Source organism: Lactuca virosa, chromosome 5, assembly GCF_052849685.1.
Source record: "Lactuca virosa cultivar CGN04683 chromosome 5, Lactuca_virosa_CGN04683_v6, whole genome shotgun sequence".
Taxonomy (NCBI): Eukaryota; Viridiplantae; Streptophyta; class Magnoliopsida; order Asterales; family Asteraceae; genus Lactuca; species Lactuca virosa.
In genome coordinates, this window is record NC_136430.1 from 175,227,190 (window position 1) to 175,251,235 (window position 24,046).

The 24,046-nt window shown below is 35.0% G+C and overlaps 1 long non-coding RNA gene across 11 annotated transcripts; it reads right to left on the reverse strand.

Moving 5' to 3' along the window:
- Positions 1–5,310: 5,310 nt before the first annotated feature.
- On the reverse strand, positions 5,311–9,931 carry LOC145115827 (uncharacterized). Of its 11 annotated transcripts, none has more exons than XR_013711722.1 (12): positions 9,806–9,931; positions 9,219–9,714; positions 9,033–9,146; positions 8,834–8,896; positions 8,665–8,753; positions 8,508–8,565; positions 8,247–8,400; positions 8,056–8,169; positions 6,531–6,757; positions 6,084–6,443; positions 5,722–5,857; positions 5,311–5,590 (listed from the first exon to the last, which is right to left on the reverse strand). It is a non-coding gene; the product is annotated as an uncharacterized LOC145115827 (long non-coding RNA). The 11 variants fall into 11 exon arrangements; XR_013711731.1 differs by lacking the exon at positions 9,806–9,931 and having other exon boundaries at positions 6,159–6,261; positions 6,394–6,443; positions 9,219–9,799; XR_013711724.1 differs by lacking the exon at positions 9,806–9,931 and having other exon boundaries at positions 6,084–6,261; positions 6,394–6,443; positions 9,219–9,799.
- Positions 9,932–24,046: the final 14,115 nt, after the last annotated feature.

Consider the following 24,046-nt stretch of genomic DNA (forward strand, 5'->3'; position numbering starts at 1 on the left):
GTATTCACATACTTCTCATAGGCTTCGTGAATTTGCTCCTTTGAAAATGTACTCGACTGATACATTTTTCCTTTGCCTTCAAGCCAATGATCAATATTCTTCCTTGAAGTTATCCCTTTTTCATGTGAAATTTTCAAATTTTGTTTCTTCGTGTGATTAGGAAAATTTGGCTTTTGATGAATGAAATCAACTTTTGGTTTTGTTAGAAAAGATTGACCATAAGATGTATCAACAGTCAATTTAAAATGTTGACGTTGAGAGAATATTTGTGGTGGATTTGATTCATTTGAAAATTTCCTTGGAATAGTTGTTTTTGAAACTTTCGAAAACTTTGGTTGTTTATTCACTTCAGACCTTGAATGATTTGATTGAGATGAAGGTTGTTTATTTGTTGAAAAAGTTGAATTTTTAGCTTTGAAAACATTTTTGAGTGAATGAGATTCAGACATATATTTATTTGTTTGAGCGGTTTTTTTCTTTTTGTCTGAAAAAGTTGTTGAATCAGTTTTTGTCGTTTCTTCTGACATCTTTTGAGACTCAATAGTCTGCCAAAATATTTTCTTCCTAGCTTGTCTTTTTGAAATGTTATTTTCTTTCGAAAATTTGTCAATTTGATCTTTGAATTTCTTGGAGTTTAGTTTGACAACATTTTCATTGTCCACTACAACTGGTTTTGAAATCTCTTTTTCAATTTTTGATTTTTCAACCCATTTTCTTTGTGGTTTTTAACGTTGAAAAACGTACGAATTCTTTGTTAGGTTGTTTTCAATTGTGCTTTGATTTGCGAAGAAACCTTCATCAGTTGTTTTCAAATTATCTTCTTCAACTAGCTTCTTTAATTCTGGTTTGATATTCTCAACATTTCCAGTAGTTACGAATACTTGATTTGGAAAAATGACATCATCTGTACACTTGAAATTTGGATAAACCACAGTATTCATTTCAAGAAAGTGAGCACCTTGTTCATTCATCACTTTTTCGAACTTTTGTGTATCACCATGCACTTGATCAACCACAATTCGAGGAATTTCGTCTTCCTTTGAAGATTTCTTTTTCTTCGAAATTTTCTCTTCATTTTCATCATCGCTATCATCAGTTTGACTTTCTCTGATGTCCACGAAGTCCAAATCACAAACTTTCGAAGTTGAGGGTTTATCAGTTTCTATCTTAACCATCAAGTCCTTAACTTTTTCTTTCCCTTTAGATGTTGATGCAACATTAACAATAGACAACTGGGAACAATCAAAATCCTCAAGATCACTAATTTCACTAATATTGTCGGAATTATCTTCAATATCAGCAAAATTAGATAATCCTACAATTCGAAAAGGCAAGTAAATCGATCCTGAAACCCTACTCCAGCCAAAACCACGTCGTCGTAGGAGCCAGCCGTGCCACGTCCTGCGATTGACAATTTTTATTTGTTAAGGTATTAATTTCCAGTTTGATATATGCACAAATAACAGAAAACTCTAGGCTCTGATAACACTGATGGCTTTTCTAGGTTACAAACAACAATATTTAGTCAATGGATTCATAATCATATCATGGGTACAAGCAACCAAGAAGTATATGGATTTTCTCATGTTATAGCAACATACATATGAAACAAAGTTCTAACCTATGTAAATCGAAAATTACAAGTAAGAATACATATCATTTGCAAAAGCCTAGTAAAACAAACAATCCCCTTGAGTTATCTCTTGAAAAGTAAGCACTAATAATTTGGATGTCTCTAATGGTTCACACCCAAAACCGTACACACCCTCGGATCAAAACATGGGAGAGAGGAGGAGATGAAAACCAAATTCTCTTTCTTGGTTATGTAGGGATCAATTCTACTAGGGATATGATCCTTATTTATAGCTACTAGAAACCATGATTGGAATAATGAAATAATAGTATTTTATCCTAATTCAAATATGTTTCCTTATCAAATATTGGAGGCTTTCAAAATATATCTGGAACCTCTCAAATCTGTCCAATCATAGTGAGGTTCTAGAATTACCACATTTGCTCAACTATTTTACAATTGCAATTCAAGTCTTCCACCCTTCATTAATTATAAATAATATAGAATTAATTAGCGATTAATTCCAATTGATTCTTAATTCATTTTTAACTATTTCTAGTTAATATATTAATCTTATAAAATATTAAAAAAAAACTTTTTATCTTTCTCTTAATCTTCATATTATTGGTTACGAGGAAAACAAAAAAAGTCTTTACTTTTATTAATTAAGATTATACCAATTTAGTTAAGATCTTAAACACTATAATAAAAAATAAAAAAAAAACATTATACGGTTTTGTCAACTTTTTGTTTGAGAAATGACAAATATACCCTTAATTTTACATTAAAAATAATGGTTTTTAGAATTTTTAGTCTTTTTTCTTTATTTTATATATATATATATATATATATATATATATATATATATATATATATATATATATATATATATATATATATATATATATATAATAAAAAAAACATTATACGGTTTTGTCAACTTTTTGTTTGAGAAATGACAAATATACCCTTAATTTTACATTAAAAATAATGGTTTCTAGAATTTTTAGTCTTTTTTCTTTATTATATATATATATATATATATATATATATATATAGAGAGAGAGAGAGAGAGGCTTGTCAATGGAGCAAGTTTTGACCCTGATCCGATCCAAACCCTTAACAATTATACAGGTTTGGAGCACAGTTTTTGATCCGTTTACTCGTTAACGACCCATACCAGCTAACCCTTTTATTAAAAGGGTTCGGGTATAGACCATCACCGATCCGCTCCATTTATAACCCGTCCTATATAAATTTTAGAATCATACATTTATAGTTTATACTGCTTAAAGTTTACTTTAAATTCCAATCGAAAGTCCATAGAGAAAATGTCAAAAACTAGATTGTTTTTACATAGGACTCGAGGACTCAACTTCTAGACTTCCCGTATTCTCCCAAGAATTATGATGTCATTTCATTTATATTTCACCATGTAATCACCAATTTCATTTATAAATTAATAAATTCATTTATCAACCGGAAGAAAGTTTATAATTCATATTCTCTATCAATGCAACCGACGGTCAAAAACCAATCGGAAGTAACTACGATAATGATTTTAATTTCAATCGAAAGTCTATGAGTACATAATGTGTTTTCTAAATCAACATTTGTTTTATTTAATAAATGTGATTTTATGATTTAAGTAAAATGTGTTTGATTATTCAAAAAACCTACGGGTTACGGGGCGGGTTTGGATATCTGCTGATTCGGTGGATAAGGGTATGGGTTTGATTATTCAAAACCCTGCAGATTACAGAGCGGGTTTGGATCGGATTTTGGAATTTGTTAAAAGGGTTTGGATCAAGATCGATTCGCTCCAAACCCGCCCCATTGCCAGGTCTAGAGAGAGAGAGAGAGAGAGAGAGAGAGAGAGAGAGAGAGAGAAGGAAACATTCTTTTACTTTAGAACCAATATTTATATGAGAACTTAGAGAGATTAAGCCAATACTTTTTGAAGCAAACACCACCATTGTTTCCAAAATGTTGCGTCTAACTGTGTAAGCTGGATTGAGGACGTCCCAAACACCAAATATTCCCACTAAAGGGTAGCTAATAAAAATCACCTTTGATCCTTTAAATATCACAAAAATCCATTTTTCGTTCCAAAACCAACTCTATACCCACTAAAATTAAAATAAACAAAAGTGGATATTATCTCACTCACTAAAAAGAGATACTTTTGCCATCCTTTCACGAAAAAAAAAAAAAAACAACAACACCCTAATCAAAATGAAAACAAAATCAGAAGTCCCGTCTTTTGACTAAAAAACTACCCTACAAAATGAGTTCAAACCGAAAAAGTTAGAATGCCCATCATTTCATCTGCAACCAACCTAGAAAATCTCCTAAAAATAAGTTCAAACCAACCAAATCAATGATGCTCACTACGAGATGATTTTGTGGTTTATTGGAAACCTGATCTACATGACATCTACAAAACATAAATTAAAAGAAAACAAAAGTTGAATGAGAAGCAGAGTTGCAAGCGATAAAAGGAGGGGAACATCCATACTAACTTTTCAAAACATGGACAAAAACTATATATTTGTGTTAAAGTATATGGACCAAACTTGTAATTTACTCTTAATCCTATGATAAATAGCTACATATTATTTTTCCCCCAGACATATATGTCAGTTCCATAATTAATTTTCCTCCAAAATTTATTTGTTATTTCCCGCCAATGGAAATTCCGCCCCCAAATGAAATTTATATTTCCCCAAATATATATATATATATATATATATATATATATATATATATATTTGGGGAAATATAAATTTCATTTGGGGGCGGAATTTCCATTGGCGGGAAATAACAAATAAATTTTGGAGGAAAATTAATTATGGAACTGACATATATGTCTGGGGGAAAAATATATATATATATATATATATATATATATATATATATATATATATATAACTAGGTATAATTATAAACATAAAATACTGATAAATAAATGATAAAAAAACTATTTATGATTATAAAATAATAATTTTATTATTAAGTTGATATAAAACATTTTAAATATTTCATAAGCTAAAAGATATAGTAAAACTACATTATCTTAATCGTATTTATCTATGGTTTATTCGTGAAAATAGATAAACTAAAATTTTATTGTTATTACTTTTTAACTACTATTAATGTTAACTAGGAAATAAGCCCATGTTTCGCATAGACGTTGTTTTACCTTTTCACTAAAATGCAATGTTAAATCTTCATAGTTTTACAAAAATCTGATATAGCGACTAGTTATAAAGAAATGAAAGTATATTACCAAATTTGTCTATAGTTAAAAAATATGATAGTACATTGGTATAAAAAAAACATAAATGGTTACAGTAAAGAACACTTCCTATCTTCGTTACTTTATATTTAAGTGGTTTGATAAATCCTACAAATTCTTTATATCCTCCGTTACTAAGGACTTCAAATCATGTTTCATGCGAACTTTTTATGTCTTTTCTGGAGAATGAGTGTTTTTTTTATGAAATGTAAATCATTAATTTTAAGTTTCAGTGAACCGTTTCTAAATTTTGGTTATGAAGTTTATTATATTTTTTATGAGATTGTTTTTCTTGATTAAATAAGCATTTTAATAATAAAACGTAAAGGACAAACAAAAAAGATAATAACAACGTATTTATGATGAGGAACAATCACATACAACATAATTAACAAACACCCAATATACAACATATCTTTCTCCGGTCCAAGATAGATGCTTGGCATCAAAGGTTGTAATGAGCATTATATAAATGAATAAAGTAATTTTTTTCTTATACGTGTGTTGTTTTTCTTGGATTGTTAAGTTTACTACATTTAAGTTTACAAACTTGGATCCATACACCCTACTTTTGATTTGAAGTCCAAAGCTTGGGTACAACTTGCAAGATACATTTAAATTAATGAGAGCCAAAAGATATAAATACCTTCTGATTGGTTTTGTGATGTAACATTTCAGCAACTGAGGTTTCATATATCTGAAGCAATATATTTTGCAGCCTGAAAATATATAGTGATAGTTTTTAACACACGTTTCATACCAAGTTGTGCACAATATCAATACATAAAGAATCTAACTTTTATATTATTTTGATTATCAGATGCTATCAAGATTCAAGAAAAGGGAATACCTTCGATCCTTTGTACTGTGTAATCTGTGCATGTATTCTGGTATGTGGTAACAACCCCTTTGTCCTCTTATCCTCCTCTATGAAAGCATCAGCAATCAAACCTCGATTGTCAAGTGTCAGCATTATTTACCCAACCCTTGTGATAAAAAATTGGAAAATAATATGGATTAACAAATAAAATGACCTGATTCAATACTTGAAGCATAGAAATTTTATGAGACAGTTGTTTGTGTTTTATTCTTTTTTATTAATAATAATAATAATAATAATAATAATAATAATAAAAGGTAAGCTTAAGTCGTCGTTTATCAGTAAGACTGTAAACACATCAAAAAAACATTAGAACTTTGACAGAGACATACCATAGGTTCTCTAAAAGAACTTTGACGGATCCATAAAAGCCATACCTTTAAAAAAAAACATGTCCATTAGATTACCTTTTGTGTAGTCTGGTAACCAGATAAGAAATGAATCAATAGTATGTTCTTATTTATTTCGATGTAGTCCTTAACTCGTCCAAAAATCATATTTTGAAAGTTTCTGCAAGAATACATGTTCACAACAAACATAATCAGATAGCCTTGTAAATTAAAAATGAATTCATGAATCATCTTACAATTCAAAAAAGCATATATCACCAACTTATAAAATAAAATAATGAGGAATTACTACTTTGTCCTTCCCAGTCTCAATGCTGCATTTCTTTTGCGGTGTGAATAAACCTATAAGATACCAAAATAGAGCAATGAATAATAAGCAAAGTGTCGAAGATCAAAATAATAGAGCACTATATTCAAAGATTAAAGTACCAGACTCCCTGAGCCCCGGCATTCAATCGATCTCGCAGGAATTTTTTAATTTCAAACCTCTATTGTCAAGTGTCAACACCTCATTTGTTGAATTATTGTTGCTTCTTGGAGATGGACATGGTGCATTATGGTGAAGATGCCCTCTTAATTTCCTCCTCAAATTCGGATTTTTGAACTTTATTGGTGCATCAAGTTTACATGTATTTCCGGGGTAGTGGACTTGATAACTGACCATAAGCAAAAAAGAAAGAAGTCATGTGAAAGTAGGATGTCATTATTGGTGGATACTTAAACTATGTAAGCCATATTTGGTACAGCAACAAACTATTTGGAACCAGTTGTTACTTATTTATCCGATTGGTCCAAGATTAACCAAACAAAAGAAAGTTGTTTATAGTCTGAAATAGATGACATATTGACATTATTACCCTTTATTAAAAACAATGTTAACTATTTTCACAAAGATGGTCATTTTGTGGATATTACCAACAACCGAATTCTAGCTGTTGAGAGAAAGGACAAATTTGTAAATTCAGAGTTAATAATGTGAAATAGACGAAGAAAAATAACAATATTGACAAACCTGGGCATTGTTATGCATAACTCATGAAGCGACTAAATTAAAAGCTTTTAATAATGTTTGGTATGACGGAAATTGTCCCTGTGGTTCTATTTTGTCGCAAGAATCACCCCTTATTAATATAAACTTAATATTAAACCCTTAACTAATATTTCTTTCTTTTCAATTTTATAAAATTATGTATTGTGTGGGAGGCCGTGGGCCCACACAACTAATAACTCTAGAAACAGAAAGAAAAGAAAATATCAAATATGGGCAATAATGGTCAATTTACAGGCCCAAAGTTAAACATGATTAAACATACATTGTTATGTGGAAGGGTGGCGGTTGATCCTATCTCAACTTTACCTTACCCCCTCCCACCTTCCAGTACTCCTGTCTCCAAATTTTTATTTTTTTTATTTTTTTTTTAAGATTTAGCTTTGAGATTATATCTAGTAACCTATTATTCATTAGTGTGGTGTCCTACCTTTTAGAATATGAACGATTCCAATATAATAGAATAGAAACTAAATCATTTAATAAATTTGTATTTACTATTTACCTATGTTCTTCCAATGTCGGTTGTTATTGTTACTGTAATAGTTTACAGCTATAATAATAATAATAATAATAATAGTAATTACCACTATCGTCACCATTACTATTACTTTTGCAAATTTGGGCCTTATTTGAGGTCTCTGTTCCAAGAAAAATGACTATTTTTGGTCCCTAAGTATGGCTTACTTTTGCAATTTTAATCCCAAAATAATAGTCAGTTACTTGGAAGGACCAAATAATTAAATATGGACAAAAATTGTAAAAACCGACTAAACAATGGAACTAAAAATGTAATTTATTCTTATAAGTATAAGTATTATAATTATTACTATTGGTTCAAAATATTGCAAAATTAAAATAAAGTTTTTAAACTAAATTTGAGGATAAATAATTAAATAGCATTACCAAAACACCAGCAACCATATCTTATGGCTTTAGACGATATTCCCAATATTCTTCTACAATGCCCAGAGCCACGTGGCACATATCTACAGCAGTTGCACCTAATCTTCTTGTTCCCTAAAAAATCTCAATCCTTATCATAAATGATAAGAAAATGAAAATAGAAATATCAATAGTAGAATTAAATTTTTTACCCGGCTGATGTAGTAAATTCTTTGAATAAGTTCATATTGGCAGCACATGGACCATCATGTTCATATCCAAACTCAACCACCAGTAGAGATCGTTCAACCTTATCAGTGTCACCTAACATGAATTTTTTGCCCATTACAAAAGGCACCTCCACACCTAAAAATACATAAAAATATAAATAATCAATATATAGTTTATACCTAATTAATCGTAATCATAACAAAAATGCATACAATACATTCATCAAAATAATTACTTCATACCAGAAACCGCAGAAAATGTGTGTGTGTTCCAACACATGGGATCCCTAACAAACTCTACCTACCAACAAAAATGTAAAGAAGGTCGATAACAATTTTAAAAGATATTTCATACATTTGAGCCATTAAATTAAAGAAGTGAATATGATATTATATATACCACACCAGTAGTTGCAGGCTTTCCTTTGAAAAGCACTCTCACAGAGACTGCAAAGCTTGGATACCCATGACCAGAATCTATTGCCCCGTCTATATAGTTGAAAGAAATGAGTATATATTTCAGGTGAATGTGATTTTGATATAACTAAAAAGATTGTTGAATCACATACCCAAAGGGTCTACGCACCAAAGATAATTAGAAGATAAGTCTCCAATGACACCTCCTTCCTCCACTAGAATAAGATAAAATTCATATTTGAATAAGAAAAACATTTAAAATAACACCCGCTCTCCTCCACTCGTTGTCAACATTTGGCTTACAGGTTTGGATGGAAGTCGAGATAGATACAAAGAAAAAAGAAAGCGTACCTCTAAAATAACAGTTGCTAAGGCGGATGTAGGAAAATAAGCTTATCAACCCCTTTGTTGATCTAAAAAGAGTTAATTTCTTTGAGGACTTAAATCAAACAATTGGTGTGCAACCTGAATCCATATTTCAAATGAGCAAAAAACATAGGAAATTCAGAACTTTACAATCCATTTTTGAATGTTTACCTCATTGAAATTTAGGATTTGTGTATTAGATCATTGTGGTGATGGTGGTTGGCAGTTTTCTTCCCCAACGGTGACAGAAGTAATCGACTTCAAATTATGAGCTGATTTTGCTTGTCCCTACCCAATCGATTTTGTTGTAATGGAATACACAGTGGTAGAGTGTGTAAAGATCAGAATCAGAGACCATGAAGGGGATGCTTTTTATCGGAATCAAAACTGAAGAAGAACCTAGAATAGAAGCTTATCTGATTAGAGGGGTAGGGCATCAATCGATAACTTCATCAGTAATCACAAAGAATCGTTCATTGCTTGTCTCCTGATTAATCAAAGACCTTTGGATACAGAATAAATGAGGGAGGGTCGTTACAGGCCGTCGATGAAAGTTGAGAAGCCACAACCGCACGACGACGGCGTTAGCGATTTCTTCGTTTTCCTCTCCGATCTATTTTTGCCCCACCGATTACGAATGGAATGGTCAAATGGAGGAGTCATTCAACTGGAGATGGTAAGTAGAGAGAGATAAGCAATGACGATGGAGGCAAAGTAAGAAAGGGTATTACGGGGAAAAAAGGTGGGGGAAAATTTACCTGCTTGCCATAAACGAAGAACATACAAGAAGAAGAAAGAAGAAACAGAGTAAAGAGACGAAGTAAGGATCAGTGGGCCCGAAAGAAAACCCAAACAAAGCACGTGTACACAACGGCACAGGAACCAAAGCCAGTAGGTGTCACAGAAACCCAGTCACTAAGGAAAGGACCCAAAAGAAAAAAAAAAAAACCCAATAATACTGTGGCAAAAGTCAATAAAAGAAAATACCAGGTAACAAAAACAAAGAATGGATATTTTTTGTGACCAAATTGAAAGAATGAAAAACTTTAAGCTCCCCACAATTAAGTGTATATATAATTATAAATATATAAAAATATTAAAGACAAAATTTCAAAAATGGTCCCTGTGGTTTTCGAAAATATCAAGTTTAATCCCTAAGTTCAAAAAACCTCACAGATGGTCCCTGTGGTTTCAAAACTTTTAACATTTGGTCCTTCCGGCTCACTCCGTTAGCATTTCACCGTTAAGTAAGGGGCATTTTTGTCATTTCACTACCCAGGGACCATTTATGAGGTTTTGTATTACTTTTGTTTAAATAAATAAAATTTAATATGGAAGGGGTCCCACCCTCTCTCTCTCTCTCTCTCTCTCTCTCTCTCTCTCTCTTCTTCTTCTTCTTCTTCTTCCTCCTCCTCCTCCTCCAGAAAAAAAATCCCCCCCGCTTCCCTTTTACTGATCACGATTTTTTTAGACCTAATCTAACTCAAATCTTCATCTACGTTGCAACAACAACCATCGTAACTATTGGGGGTTTTCTTTGCTTATTTTTGAAAGAGTGAAAACCAGTTAATAACACTTCTACAGGATCGGAATGAAAAATTCCTTCTTCCCAACAAAACAAAAACCAGCTAGCAACAACGCTAGGTCGAGATTGAGAAAAACAGTGAGGTATTAATTCCATGGTGGCAGATCGTCGGAAAAGATGATTTGGGTTCAGTTGTTTCAAAATGAATAAATTCACATGATTGTAATGAGAATCATCTTCTTCCAAGATCAAATCTAGAAAAGATGGTCAATCCATAAAAGATGAACATTCATATGATATCTTATTACCATGGTGAACCAACGCAGGAAGCAAAAACAATAAAACTTGACAAATTACTCGGAATAAATTCAAAGGCGAACATGAATTCAAAGACAACAACACATCATAGTGTGCAAACGACCACTGAATCGATTTACTGGGTTCACCAGGGCCCAAGCTCGTCTTCATTGTTATCGAATCAAAAGCAAATACTAGAATCGTATGCACAACGATCAAACCCCAATGTGATGGACCCTGGTGAAAAGCGATACCATAGCCTTCGCTTTCAATCATCTTCTAATGGTCTTCGAATCCCAGGATTCTGTTGGGTTCGATGATCAACCATCTACTGTTTATGGTTATCAGATCAAGTCTTACATGAATCAAATGGAGTCATTAACCCCAAAATCACCATCATTTGGTTCTTTAGAAAAGTATAAATGGTCTGTATTCTTTAACGAAAGGCCTGCAAAACCAAACCCTGTGAGTGAACCAAACAAGGGAATGATATTGGAAGCTCTAAGACATCCTCAAACACGAGGAGGAAAATCAGAAAACGCATCAAAGGAAGCGTATGTAGAGAAAGAGAATTTGTTGAAGGTCGTTTTGAGACAGGCATCAGAGTTGCAGTTGTTTGCTTGCAGACAACAGGGAAGCAGGGGGATTTTTTCTGGAGGAAGAAGAAGAATGGGGAAGAAGAGAGAAAGGGGAGGAGACGAACTAAGAGAGAGAGAGAGAGGGTGGGACCCCTTGCATATTAAATTTTATTTATTTAAAAAAAAAGTAATACAAAACCTCATAAATGGTCCCTGGGTAGTGAAATGACAAAAATGCCCCTTACTTAACGGTGAAATGCTAACGGAGTGAGCCGGAAGGACCAAATGTTAAAAGTTTTGAAACCACAGGGACCATTTGTGAGGTTTTTTGAACTTAAGGATTAAACTTGATATTTTCGAAAACCACATGGACCATTTTTAAAGTTTTGTCAATTTTAAATTTTCTTTTGTGTCTACAATTACTGAAGCTAGTAATATAGGTTATGATGCATGTTGTACAAGCCATACAAGCTACTCAATTACTATTTAAATATAGATTTCTCTATTGTGCCTTGCGCCTCACTACCATCTTTCAATTGCTTTGAATATAAGTTACACAAATAGCCCTTACAGTTTTACTTTCTATTTATAAACCATCCAACTTACATTGAATTTGTTGAATATTGAGTATAAGTTTATAGAAATAGCCCATGAATTCCTTTCTTTTATTCATAATCTACACAAATTACAAAAACAGTCTCTTCGACTCTTAATAAAAAATAAAAAAATAAAAAATAAAAAAAACTATACTTATTTCTTTTAAATTTATGATGTTAAGCTCATTATCATACAACAAAATAATTTTAAAACTTGGATTTTTCGAGAAAAAAATTACTATTTATTGTTTTACGGACTAATTCTGAACCAGATCAAAATCCGACAAACCATTTTGTTTTATTTACAATTTTTAATAATATGATTTTCTTCTTTTTTTTTTTCCAAACATTCATATTTTTTTCCTAATTTTAAATTTTTTACTGTTTTTGTCCAACATTTAATAATTTTTTTTTCTAACTTAGTTTTTTTAATACTTTTACATCTTATATATGATTTGATATACTAGTTTAATCAATTGTCATTCCTAATGCGGAAAAAACACGCAAGAATCTACGGCAAAGCGCGAACACAAATACTAGTAAATATATATAATTAAGGGCTACAAAATTATAATAATAAATCCAACTCCTATTCTTTTTTCTACTTAACTCACTTTACCAATGATCAATTCACATTCACTTTATAACAAAACACATACACCGATACATACCTTGCAAACCAATGTGGCTCTACATGAGGTTTTAAATGGCGTACCTACATCATAATTTATGAAAAAACTCATATTTTTAAAACCCATAATTAACATCAATAAATAATGGAATTCTTATTTTTTTAGTTTTACTAACCTCGTTATAAATATTAATAATTGATAGTAAATTAGATCGAATGATCTCCTTGATAACAGAGGAGACTATAAATAGATACAATAAATACAACAAAGGAATGAAGAAATAGAAAAATACAGGAACAGCCCCTACACATATTAACTATGACAAGTTGCATAGCTGTTATCCCCCCTCAAGCTGAGGGGCGGAGGGCCGAGCCAAAGCTTGTCTCTGAAGAACTCAAACTGACGTCGAGGAAGGCTTTTAGTGAAAATATCAGCAACTTGAAGCTTTGATGGTATGAACTTGGTGTGAAGTTTCCCGGAAGCAACGAGTTCTCGGACAAAGTGGTAATCTAAATCAATGTGCTTCATTCGCTTGTGATCAATTGGATTTTGAGTGAGGAAGAGAGCACTTTGATTGTCACATAGGAGTGTAGGTCGAACCGCTGGAAGAGTGTGAAGCTCGTGAAGCAAATGAGTGATCCAGATGATCTCAGCAGCGGCATTGGCCATGGCACGATATTCAGATTCACAGCTGGATCGAGAAACGGTGGGTTGTTTCTTGGCACTCCAAGAAACAAGGTTGCCGCCCAAAAAAATCGAGTAGCCATAGGTTGAACGTCGTGTCTCAACACACCGAGCCCAATCCGCATCAGAATATCCAAGAAGGGAAGTGTTGGTGGGCTTAGAGAACGTCAAACCAAACGTGAGCGTGCCTTTAATGTAGCGGAGGATTCGTTTGACCTCTTGAAAGTGTTGATTGGTTGGAGCATGGAGGAATTGACTGACTTGATTGACCACATAGGAGATATCAGGTCGCATTATGGTGAGATATTGTAGTGCCCCTACAATAGAGCGGTACTGAGTCGGATCCGAATATGGGTCACCCGTCGAGGAGAGGGTAGCAGTTGGTGACAAGGGAGTAGGTGCCGGTTTGGCATCAAGCATCTTAGCGCGTTCAAGCACATCTTTGGCATATTTTGTTTGGCTTAGGAACAAACCATCATGTAGATGGGAGACCTCAAGACCAAGAAAGTAGTTAAGCTTTCCCAAGTCTTTGATAGCAAAGTGATTGTGAAGCTGAGTGATAAACTCTTTGAGCATCCCATCTTGATTTCCAGTTAAAATTAAATCATCGACATACACCAAAAGATACATGATGCACCCGCCACGTGTAAAGATAAATAGAGAAGTATCGGCCCTACTACAAGAAAACCCGTTAGAAACTAAAAAGGTGCTTAGTCGATGAAACCACGCACGTGGGGCCTGTTTAAGGCCGTAAAGTGCCTTATTCAACTTGCACACATAATTTGGGTGTTGAGGATCAACAAACCCAGGAGGTTGCTCCATGAATAAACACTCTGTGAGCTGCCCATGCAAGAATGTATTGTTAACATCCAGTTGATGTAAGGACCAGTTGTTAAGAACTGCAAGAGATAGAATGATCCGAATGGTGGAAGCTTTAACCACAGGGCTGAAAGTGTGGGAGTAGTCTAGCCCAGGAGTTTGACTGAACCCTTAAGCAACAAGGCGGGCTTTGTGTCGTTCAATGGTGCCGTCAGAATGGAACTTTGTGCGAAACAGCCATTTGGACCCCACCACCTGGCGATTTAAAGGACGTGGAACAAGGGTCCAAGTGGTATTTTTGTGAAGAGCATCAAGTTCACGTTTCATGGCGTCAACCCAGTGAGGTTGTTTAAGGGCAGATTTCACACTTTTTGGGTCACTAGTAGCGAGCAAAGCAGTGTGTAATGGTTGGCTTGTAAGAGTAAAGAAGTCGGCAAAGTGGCGAGGCTTGAAAATGCCCGCCTTGGCTCGAGTGGTCATAGGATGTGTGGGTAGTGGGGGTGGCGGAGATGATGGTAAGGGAATAGTGTTGGGTGGAGTCACAGGATGTTGAGAGGAAGGGGATGACGAGCTTGAGGAGGAGTCGATGATTGGGCTAGAGGCGTGGCTCGAAGTTGGGCTTGGGGGTGGGCTCGGATGGGGGTTTGAAGAGGTGTTATCGGAGCATAGTTTGCATGGGGAGGAGTTTTTGATAGTGGCAGGTTGTATGGGAGTGATCGGGGTGCTTGGTTTGGACAGAGAAGTATGTGGGTTGTCAAGGAAGGTGCAAATCTCAAGGGTGGTGAGTGAGCTGGGTTTAGTGTGATCCATAAAGGGGAAGACACTTTCATCAAATCTTGCGTGTCGGGAAGCATATATCCGAGATGTGATAGGATCAAGGCACCGATAGCCCTTGTACATAGGGCTATAGCCAATGAAAACACACGGTATACTCCGTGGAGCAAGTTTGTTTTCCGAGTAATCACGTAGATACGGGAAGACCTGACACCCAAATGCCCTAAATGTTGAGTAATTGGGTGGTGTGGAATGTACAATCTCAAATGGAGATTTTCCATCAAGAACTTTTGTGGGTAGTCGGTTAATTATGTAAACTGCAGATGAAAAGGCATCAATCCAATAAGTTGAAGGCAGGTGGGCATTAAACATCATTGCCAAACCCGTTTCAACAATGTGTCGGTGTTTTCGTTCGGCCCGTCCGTTTTGTTGCGGAGTATACGGGCACGAGGACCGATGTAAAGTGCCATTTGCTTCAAATATTGACTTGACTTGGTGATTAAAAAACTCAGTGCCACCGTCACTTTGAAATAGTTTGATTTTCCTTGAAAATTGGGTTTGTGCCATATTGAGGAAACCCACTAATACACGTGAGAAATCAGATTTTGCCTTTAAGGGGTACAACCAAGAGAAGCGAGAATGGTCATCAACAAATATGATATAATATCGATAGTTGTCGTTTGAAGCAATAGGGGAGGGTCCCCATAGATCACAATGAACAAGATCTAATAAATTTAAGGCACGAGTTTTATTTATATCAAATGGTAAACGTTGACTTTTAGCAAGTTGACACGGGGAACAGAAGCCCGGTTTAGGTAACAGTGCATTCACTACAAGATAACCAAGTTTTTGTAAAGAGGTAATAACGTCAAAATTTGCATGACCCAAACGGGAATGCCACACTTCAAACGATGCTTGGGGTCTTTAATGAGACACAAATGCTTGATGACTTGGGTGGAGGACATAGAGACCATTCTCACAGTTTCCTTTGGCTAGGACCTGTTTGGTGTGACGATCCTGAATAGAAAACGAAGGATAAGAAAGTAAGACATCCACCAAGTTATCTTTAGTGAGTTTACTGATAGACAAAAGGTTGTGAGTGAGATTCGGTACAACCAACATGTCTTTCAAACGAAGATTATTATTGAGTATTGAGTGCCCTTTATGAGTGACAGGGAGGGACTTGCCATTACCAAAGGTAACAAATTCGGTACCTATGGTAGTTGAAGCATCGGAGACTGAGTGAGTGGTGGAAGTCATGTGATCGGTTGCGCCGGAGTCAACGAACCAATCAGGAACCGGAGACGAAACATGGCATTGAGATAAGAAGGCAGTGGCTAGGTCATTATCCTTTACATCGATCCCAGCATCAAATTTCTTTAAATCGGGACAAGCATTGGCATAGTGACCATTGGTGCGACACAGTTGACAGTGGGGACTGCGTATGTCACCCCGATTGCCACGACCATCGCGAGACCCTCCATTGTTACCACCACGATAGGGTCCACGACCCCCATGATTTCCAGGAGCATTCGAAGCAGTCACAGGTGGTTCAAAATTGGCGCTGAATGCGACTGGGGGTGTAGCGGAGTGATGTAGTGCCCGGATGAATAACTCATGACTTTCAGCCCGAGCGAGCAAGTCTGCGAAGGGCGGAGCAGGCCTGATTGAGTGAACAGTAGTGGATAAGGTCTCAAATATGGGTCCGAGGCTGCACAAGAACCAGTGGAACTGATCATCTTCATCAACGGGAAACCCGATCGTAGCCAACTGATCACACAGGGCTTTGAAGGCGCGACCAAACTCAGCAACTGTCTTGGTTCCTTTCTGGATCAAGCGGAGCTGGTCACGAAGATTATGGACCCGTTCAATCGATAAGTTACCATAAGTTTTTTCAAGGGAAACCCAGATTTGTCTAGCGGAAGTCAGACCCACAATAACAGTGATGGCTTCTTCCGATAAAGAGGGGGTGAAGAATGATGATGCAGCGCTGATCGGCACTGACCCAAGACGTGAATTCAGGGTTCACAGCCACTTTTTCTGCAACAGTAATGGTGTTGGGTGGGCATGGGAGAGAGCCATCAACATGAGCGAATAAGTCTTGATAGGTTAATATAGGGTGCATCTGATGCTTCCACAACAGATAATTGGTGGAATTGAGTTTAACAGTTATCATGTGCATCAATGTGTTTATTGGGATTGATGCATCAGAGGAATTAGCCATGGAGGCGGAGGGAGGGAAGAACAGAAGAAGAAGAAAAGACGGAAGAGAGAAGGGCAAGGAGAGGAAACAGGAGACGATTAACGCTCTGATACCATGATAGTAAATTAGATCGAATGATCTCCTTGATAACAGGAGGAGACTATAAATAGATACAATAAATACAACAAAGGAATGAAGAAATAGAAAAATACAGGAACAGCCCCTACACATATTAACTATGACAAGTTGTATAGTTGTTAATAATGTATGAATCTAGCTTCATTATCATAACTTGTGTGGTGATTAGGCAATCGATAATGTCTTCAAATAGTTGCCCATTTGTGGATAGAAGAAGCGAAGGACAAAGGTATCGTGTTGTTGTTATACTCAGTCAAGTTTACAGAAAACACTTGGATAATGTGCAGAAGTTGAAGGTTCACATAAATTACCTTATTTTCCTTCGATGCTTCTTCAAACAACCATAAATCCTTAAATCAACAATATATGTCCAAATAATAAAGCTGATATTTTTATTATTTCTATTATTAAACAATGAATCTACAAAAAAAAATCAACTTAAGAAGGCCCATACCTTCCAAATTGAAGCATTATCTCTCTACCATCAACAATTTTTCTTGAAGCAAAGGCGTAAACATAAAAGAAAAGATAGGTTTTCTAATTCATGAAATGGATTCTTTATCGCATTGTTGACGTATTGGTTCTAAAAATTTACAATGAAGTTGGTTTTACCTTGCACAACATGATGAGAACAAAAGAATTTCCAATCAGTTTGTTGTCTTCCAAGGTGGTAGCATCTTTAACTTTAAGCATTTTGTCTTGATGGATAAGCATCTCCTTGAATTATTTATGTATTCTTCTTCATGTCAACAACCTACAAGGGTAAAACACTAAAGGACTGAATTAAATATATACTTAAAACGAAAATAAATGAAATAAGACAGCATTTTCCATAATGGTTTGCAAGCTACTGATTCGGAAAAGTTGGAAGTTATGACAACGAAAAGTACAAAATGAGTGTACTTTACCATTCAAAATATATATTACTTTTAAAAACGTATATTACTTAATAGAGAAAGTTGTAGGTAATAGCAATATAATTTAGTCTAGTTAATCGTTAGCAATATGAACAATGTACTTTATTTTTAGCGCATGATAGCAACCTACTTATGTTTCTTTACCTATAATGTACTTTGTTTTTTACCAACAGTATCAACAAACTTACATTCCATTACCGATATTGGCATTCTACTTTATTTGTGACATATTTATTTTATCAGTAAGGAGATGTAAGCACATTGCTATTATTGGTGAGAAAACATAAGTACACTGCTATTTTGGCCTGCCTATTACTATTATCAACAAAAAACAATTGATGTACATTGCTAGTATGGTGATGAAATGAATGTAGATTGTTATTTTCTGTAATAGTATAATATACATTGCTTATATTGGTAAAAACAGTAAAGTATGTTGCTATTTTTAGCAGTTTATTTGACTTTTTATTGTATAAAGACTAGTAAAAAGAAACACACATGTATATTTTCCTAGCTAAAGTACTACACCACTACTCTTCAACACCTTCAAAAGTAATTGTTATATCTTTTCCCTTTTCGGTTGCCCTTTCCATATGTGCAATGGCATCATATAAACATTTTGATATGTTAAACTAAAGCATGTTAAGGATTTAAAAAAACAGCAAATATAACGACGTAAATATCATGCATAGTCTTTCCAAGTTTAAGTACATACTTTTCTTGTCGATCTCTCCACAGTGCAACCAAACCTTCATATATCAATTAAACAAGAACTTCTAATTTCCTCAACTTAACATTATCATTATCTAGACAAAGCTTCTTTACTAAATCGTATATTTTCCACTTGTATGTTCAAAACAAATTGATTCACTCGTCAAAGCTCCAATGTCATAATCTTCAATGACATTCGCTCTCCTAATTGCCTTTACCAGTTGTCCAAATAATGATAATAATTTATTATAACATGATTCAAAGATTTTCATGATATATAAATAAGTATGTAACAAATAGCATACCTCCGTCCCTCTTAGACAACGTCTATTAAGTCAACTGTTAAATAAAATAGAAAGAAGTGACAAATAATGAATAGCATAGTCGTCCAATCATTATATGTATTGTAACTTATAAAAGTCGTTTTAGGTAATCATGAATTGAGGGTGGACAATTAAATGATCATTTAAACCAACCTTTGATTGTTCTTTTTGTATCTTTTTCCCTTAAATGACGCTCCACTTCCTCTCGTTCTATTTGGTCACACAATCTTTCTTCTTTAGACTACAAAAAAGATGGAATGAAAATAGATATCTTGATTTTTAACTTTAAAAACTACCACTAAAATCATTTTAAAATATTTCAAATACCATTGAAATTATTTTCACTCTTTTTTCTGAAGCATTTCTCATGTTTATCAACTTTTTTTGATTTAGGAGCAACATAAACTGAACCACCACAATCATTGTTATCATCATCATCATCATCATCATATGCCTACAATATCTTGTAAATACTTTGTTTACTGACTAACATTAAATCCTTGTTTTCTTGTTGCCAATAAAGCTATCTAATATGAATAACAATAAGAATCTCGGTAACAGTAGCAGACAATTTAAAATATATAAACATTAATATGTAACACCTATTTTCCAGATCGGACCAGTTAAAGATTTAAAGGATTATAAGGTCTAGTTTTTGGAGAAAAAAAAACCACATGCCATGACGTGGAGAGTTGATGACCACGACGTGGCATGGAGTTTAATGAAGACCGTATTTAGCTTGGTTGTCACAATGTGGCAAGAGGAGGGACACGACATGGTAGCTATTGCAGCCCAAACCCATGGATTTTCAGGTTTCCTCCATATTTAAGGACCTTAAATTTAGGTTTAGGTCACCCTTTTTAGCATCCACCCCTCATTTCTCGAAACCATATCCCCATTGAGTGTTCTTAAGGTGCTCTTGGTGTTCTTGCCAACTTGAACGTTGATTCCTCAATATTTTTCTTCTAGTTTGTTAGATCTATCTTATGGTCCATTTTATGCTTTTGGTACCTTTTTGGTAGTGTGCTTAGATTTGAGATGACTCCAACCACTTCTAAGTACTAAGGATTATCTTATAGATTTCTTCTTGTTTGAAAGTTAGTTGCTTGATCTTGTCCTTGGAGTCTGTGACAACACGAACCTTTTTCCGTTTCCATTAACCGATTTCTGTTAATAAAATTTGAGTTTTATTAAGTTTCCGTCAAACTTCTTGGTTTAGAAAATCATCTAATTTTATATAATTAAATTTATATACGAGTCGGAACCAACAATCGCGCGAAAAATCCGAATCTTCTTGAAAAATCAAACGGTTCTCGGCCTGACTGAGTTTACGGCCGTAAACCCGTGTACGGCCGTACACTCGTTTACAGCCAGCGTCGGGTGGACCCTACCACCGACCACGAAAACCCCTATAAATACGAAACCCTACCGCTCATTTACACTTTTCTGGCTGAACACTCACTCCTTCTCTCTCTAAACTCGTGACCGTACACCCCTAAAACACTCTTATCCTTCCGAAAAATCATCAAGAATCGCCATTGGGAGTCATTTCGGAGCATCTAGAACACGTTTTTCAGCGATTCCAGCATCCTTGTTCTTGAGTGTACGGCCGTACACCCTTCAAGTCTGCAAATCTTCATTGACCATACACTAGTTTACGGTCGTACACGCTTCAAACCTTCAAAGGCCGTAAACCCTTCAAGAGGCTGTTAACGGCCGTACACCTATTGACGGCCGTAAACTCCCTTCACGGCCGTAAACCCCCATTCACGGCCATACACACTTCCTAAGCAGTGAATTAGACTGAAAACCCACTTTCCTCGATTCAATCAAGTCCCGGTAACATTCCTTAACCGAAAGCAAGTGTTTTCCTAACACTTTATCTAACGTAATCGCTAATTTAGATACACATATGTATTTAAATATTATTAGTATTCTGTTAAGTGCCACACGCTACAACTCGAGGGTCTTCATTCCAGTTTGTTGAGTAGACGTTTGCACACAACTAACAATGAGTTCATACCCCTACGCTTTTATGATTTTTAATGTTTTCAGGGGGGGGGGGGGGGAATACAAGCCAAATACAAATGATTTTAACAAGTTTAAAACCTATGCAATTGATTTAGTCAAACGATTTCCACGTTTTATAAGATATTTAGATATTTTATCCCTTTTGTACTATGTTGAGCATAAGGGACACTTTTATCTTGGGAACCTAATTGCATAGTTTTCAGAACAATTTACAAGACAAGTACATAACAATTCAAGCAAACTATAATGGGTATAGTTTGGGGATCTCAATACACAACTTTTCCCGTTTCAGATTAATATATGGGTAAACATATAAACTATGAAAAAATTAGTTTATGACATTACTACAATAGTACAACATTTAATAATTATTTAAGTATAATTATTACCTTATACAGTATACAACGGATTCAAATACAAGAGAACACTACAGAAACTAGATTATACAAAGTTGTGAGACTCTACTTCAAAATTGTACCCTTAGGTGTACATAATTAAATCCTATCATAGTATAACCAGAGTCTCCTGGAGGGAGAGTGTGAGATTTGTGAATAGATCTATTCGGGACTGACAATCCCACACCTGAACTGCTAGCTACAGTTAGGCAGGCATGCTTGGGGTGACAAATGTCATTTAACCGACAGTTGAAGAACGTCGCAAAGGTCACTAGGTCATATCAAGCATGGTTATACGACTCACAATAGTATAAACTAAACATTTGTTTACGGGATTTTCATTCTTCATTAGTTTTATTTTAAGTAATGAAACTACTATACATATTGGTGGTAGCTAGGGTTTTCATACAGAACATATTATACATACTGGTGGTAGCCAGGGTTTTCATACATAACATACTGTACAAAGGTTTTTGTACAAGAACACACACATACTTCGATTGGTAGAAATCAGACATACAAATTAACATTTTTCCTATACTACAAACAAGATACTGTAACAAACATTCATAGTTGATTCTATAACTTCTTAGGTTAGGCACTAGGGCTATGTATGGAGAATATTCGATAGACTGTGGAATGTGTGGTTTCCGCCTCATTTCCTATTCCTTGTTTGGTTGTGGACTTAGGGCAGATCCACATAATTAACTGCCTGTTCGATATTGGTTTATACATGGCTAGCATGAACTGAGTAGTCATAGATAGAACTGATATTATCACACTTTTACTAAAGAAAATATTTGATTTTCTTGGAAATATGCGAACATTTTTACAGAGTCATCAACAGGTTTTCATTACAAAAACATCGCTTATGAACTCACCAGCTTTATGCTGATACTCTTTCAAAACTGTTTGTATTCTCAGGAAATCAATAGACAGGTACCTCCTAGAGTTTTGAGAAGACGGAGCGTATAGAGTCACATCTTTTTCTTTTGATTATGCTATTAATGTATAAAAACATGAATCAAACAGATGCAATACCTTTTCATTTATGTATTCAATGTAATGGTTGTGTTTACTATGATTACTATGCTGCAATTTTTGTGATACTACATATGACGTCACCCACCCCTGAACGTTTCCGCCGTTCCGGTTTGGGGGTGTGATAGATTGGTATCAGAGCTCTTGTTTATAGTGAACTAAGTATACCGAACCTTACATGGTATACAACTATAAACACTAAGGGGCCGAAGTGCTCTGAACTAAAAGTATACTTTTAAAATATAAGTATTTTATAAGAATTATACAAGTATACATAAGTATCAGAAACAATATCATGAGTAGAACAAAACAAAAGTATTTGGATGTTGGACACTGCGGTTAAACCTGTACAGTTATGTAATCATGTCCGGGATCAATATAGCTTGATCAACTATATTTATTTGAGACATGACCAACATGTGTCTAGGAGTGATCATGGTGTTGCAGCAAGCCTAAAACTTACCAAGCTACATACATCAAAATATCGATAAAACAGAGCATACAACTTAAAATACTGTAGGAGTATTTTAGCTAAAGTCGAATACAGTATAGAGATTTATTCCAAGTGTTGCTACTTATTTCTTCCTAGCGATAGTTTACTTGCATTGGTAACCATTCTCTGTTTATCGCTTAGTAGAACACTTTATCTATCAAGATGAGATATATCTTGTTTCATATCTCTTGATTTAAAAATCTGGAGGACTTACCATCCTCTTATTCCTGATTATTTTTAGAAAATGATGCCTCCCAGAAAGAGACCCAATAGGAAGAACAACGACCCTCCGCCGCCACCACCTTCTCAGTACGATCCTTCCATGTTCCAGGCAGCAGTTACAGCCGCCGTGACTGCATCAATGACACAAATAAACCCCGGTGGGGCTAGCGGATCCGGAGGTGGTCATCCCCAGAATCTCGGCGATCAAAGACATCAAAAGGAGTGTTCTTATAAGGATTTCATGAATGCGAAACCCAAATCCTTCGACGACAATGGAGGAGTCATTGCCTTAACCTGATGGTTCGAGAAGATCGAATATATCTTCGAGATTTGAGCCTATTCCGAGGCAAACAAGATGAAGTTTGCTGCCTGCACCTTCACCAATAGAGCACTGACCTGGTGGAATGGTCGAGTCAAATACCTAACCCTGCCGGTAGCGAATGCCATGGGTTGGGAAAGCTTAATAGAACTCATGCTTGCAGAATACTGCACAAGGGGCGAAATGCAGAAGTTAGAGCACGAGCTCTGGAACCTGAAGATGAAGGGTTCCGACATTTCCGCCTACACAGCTAGATTCTGCGATCTAGCTCTTCTATGTCCGGGAATGGTCACTCCGGAAA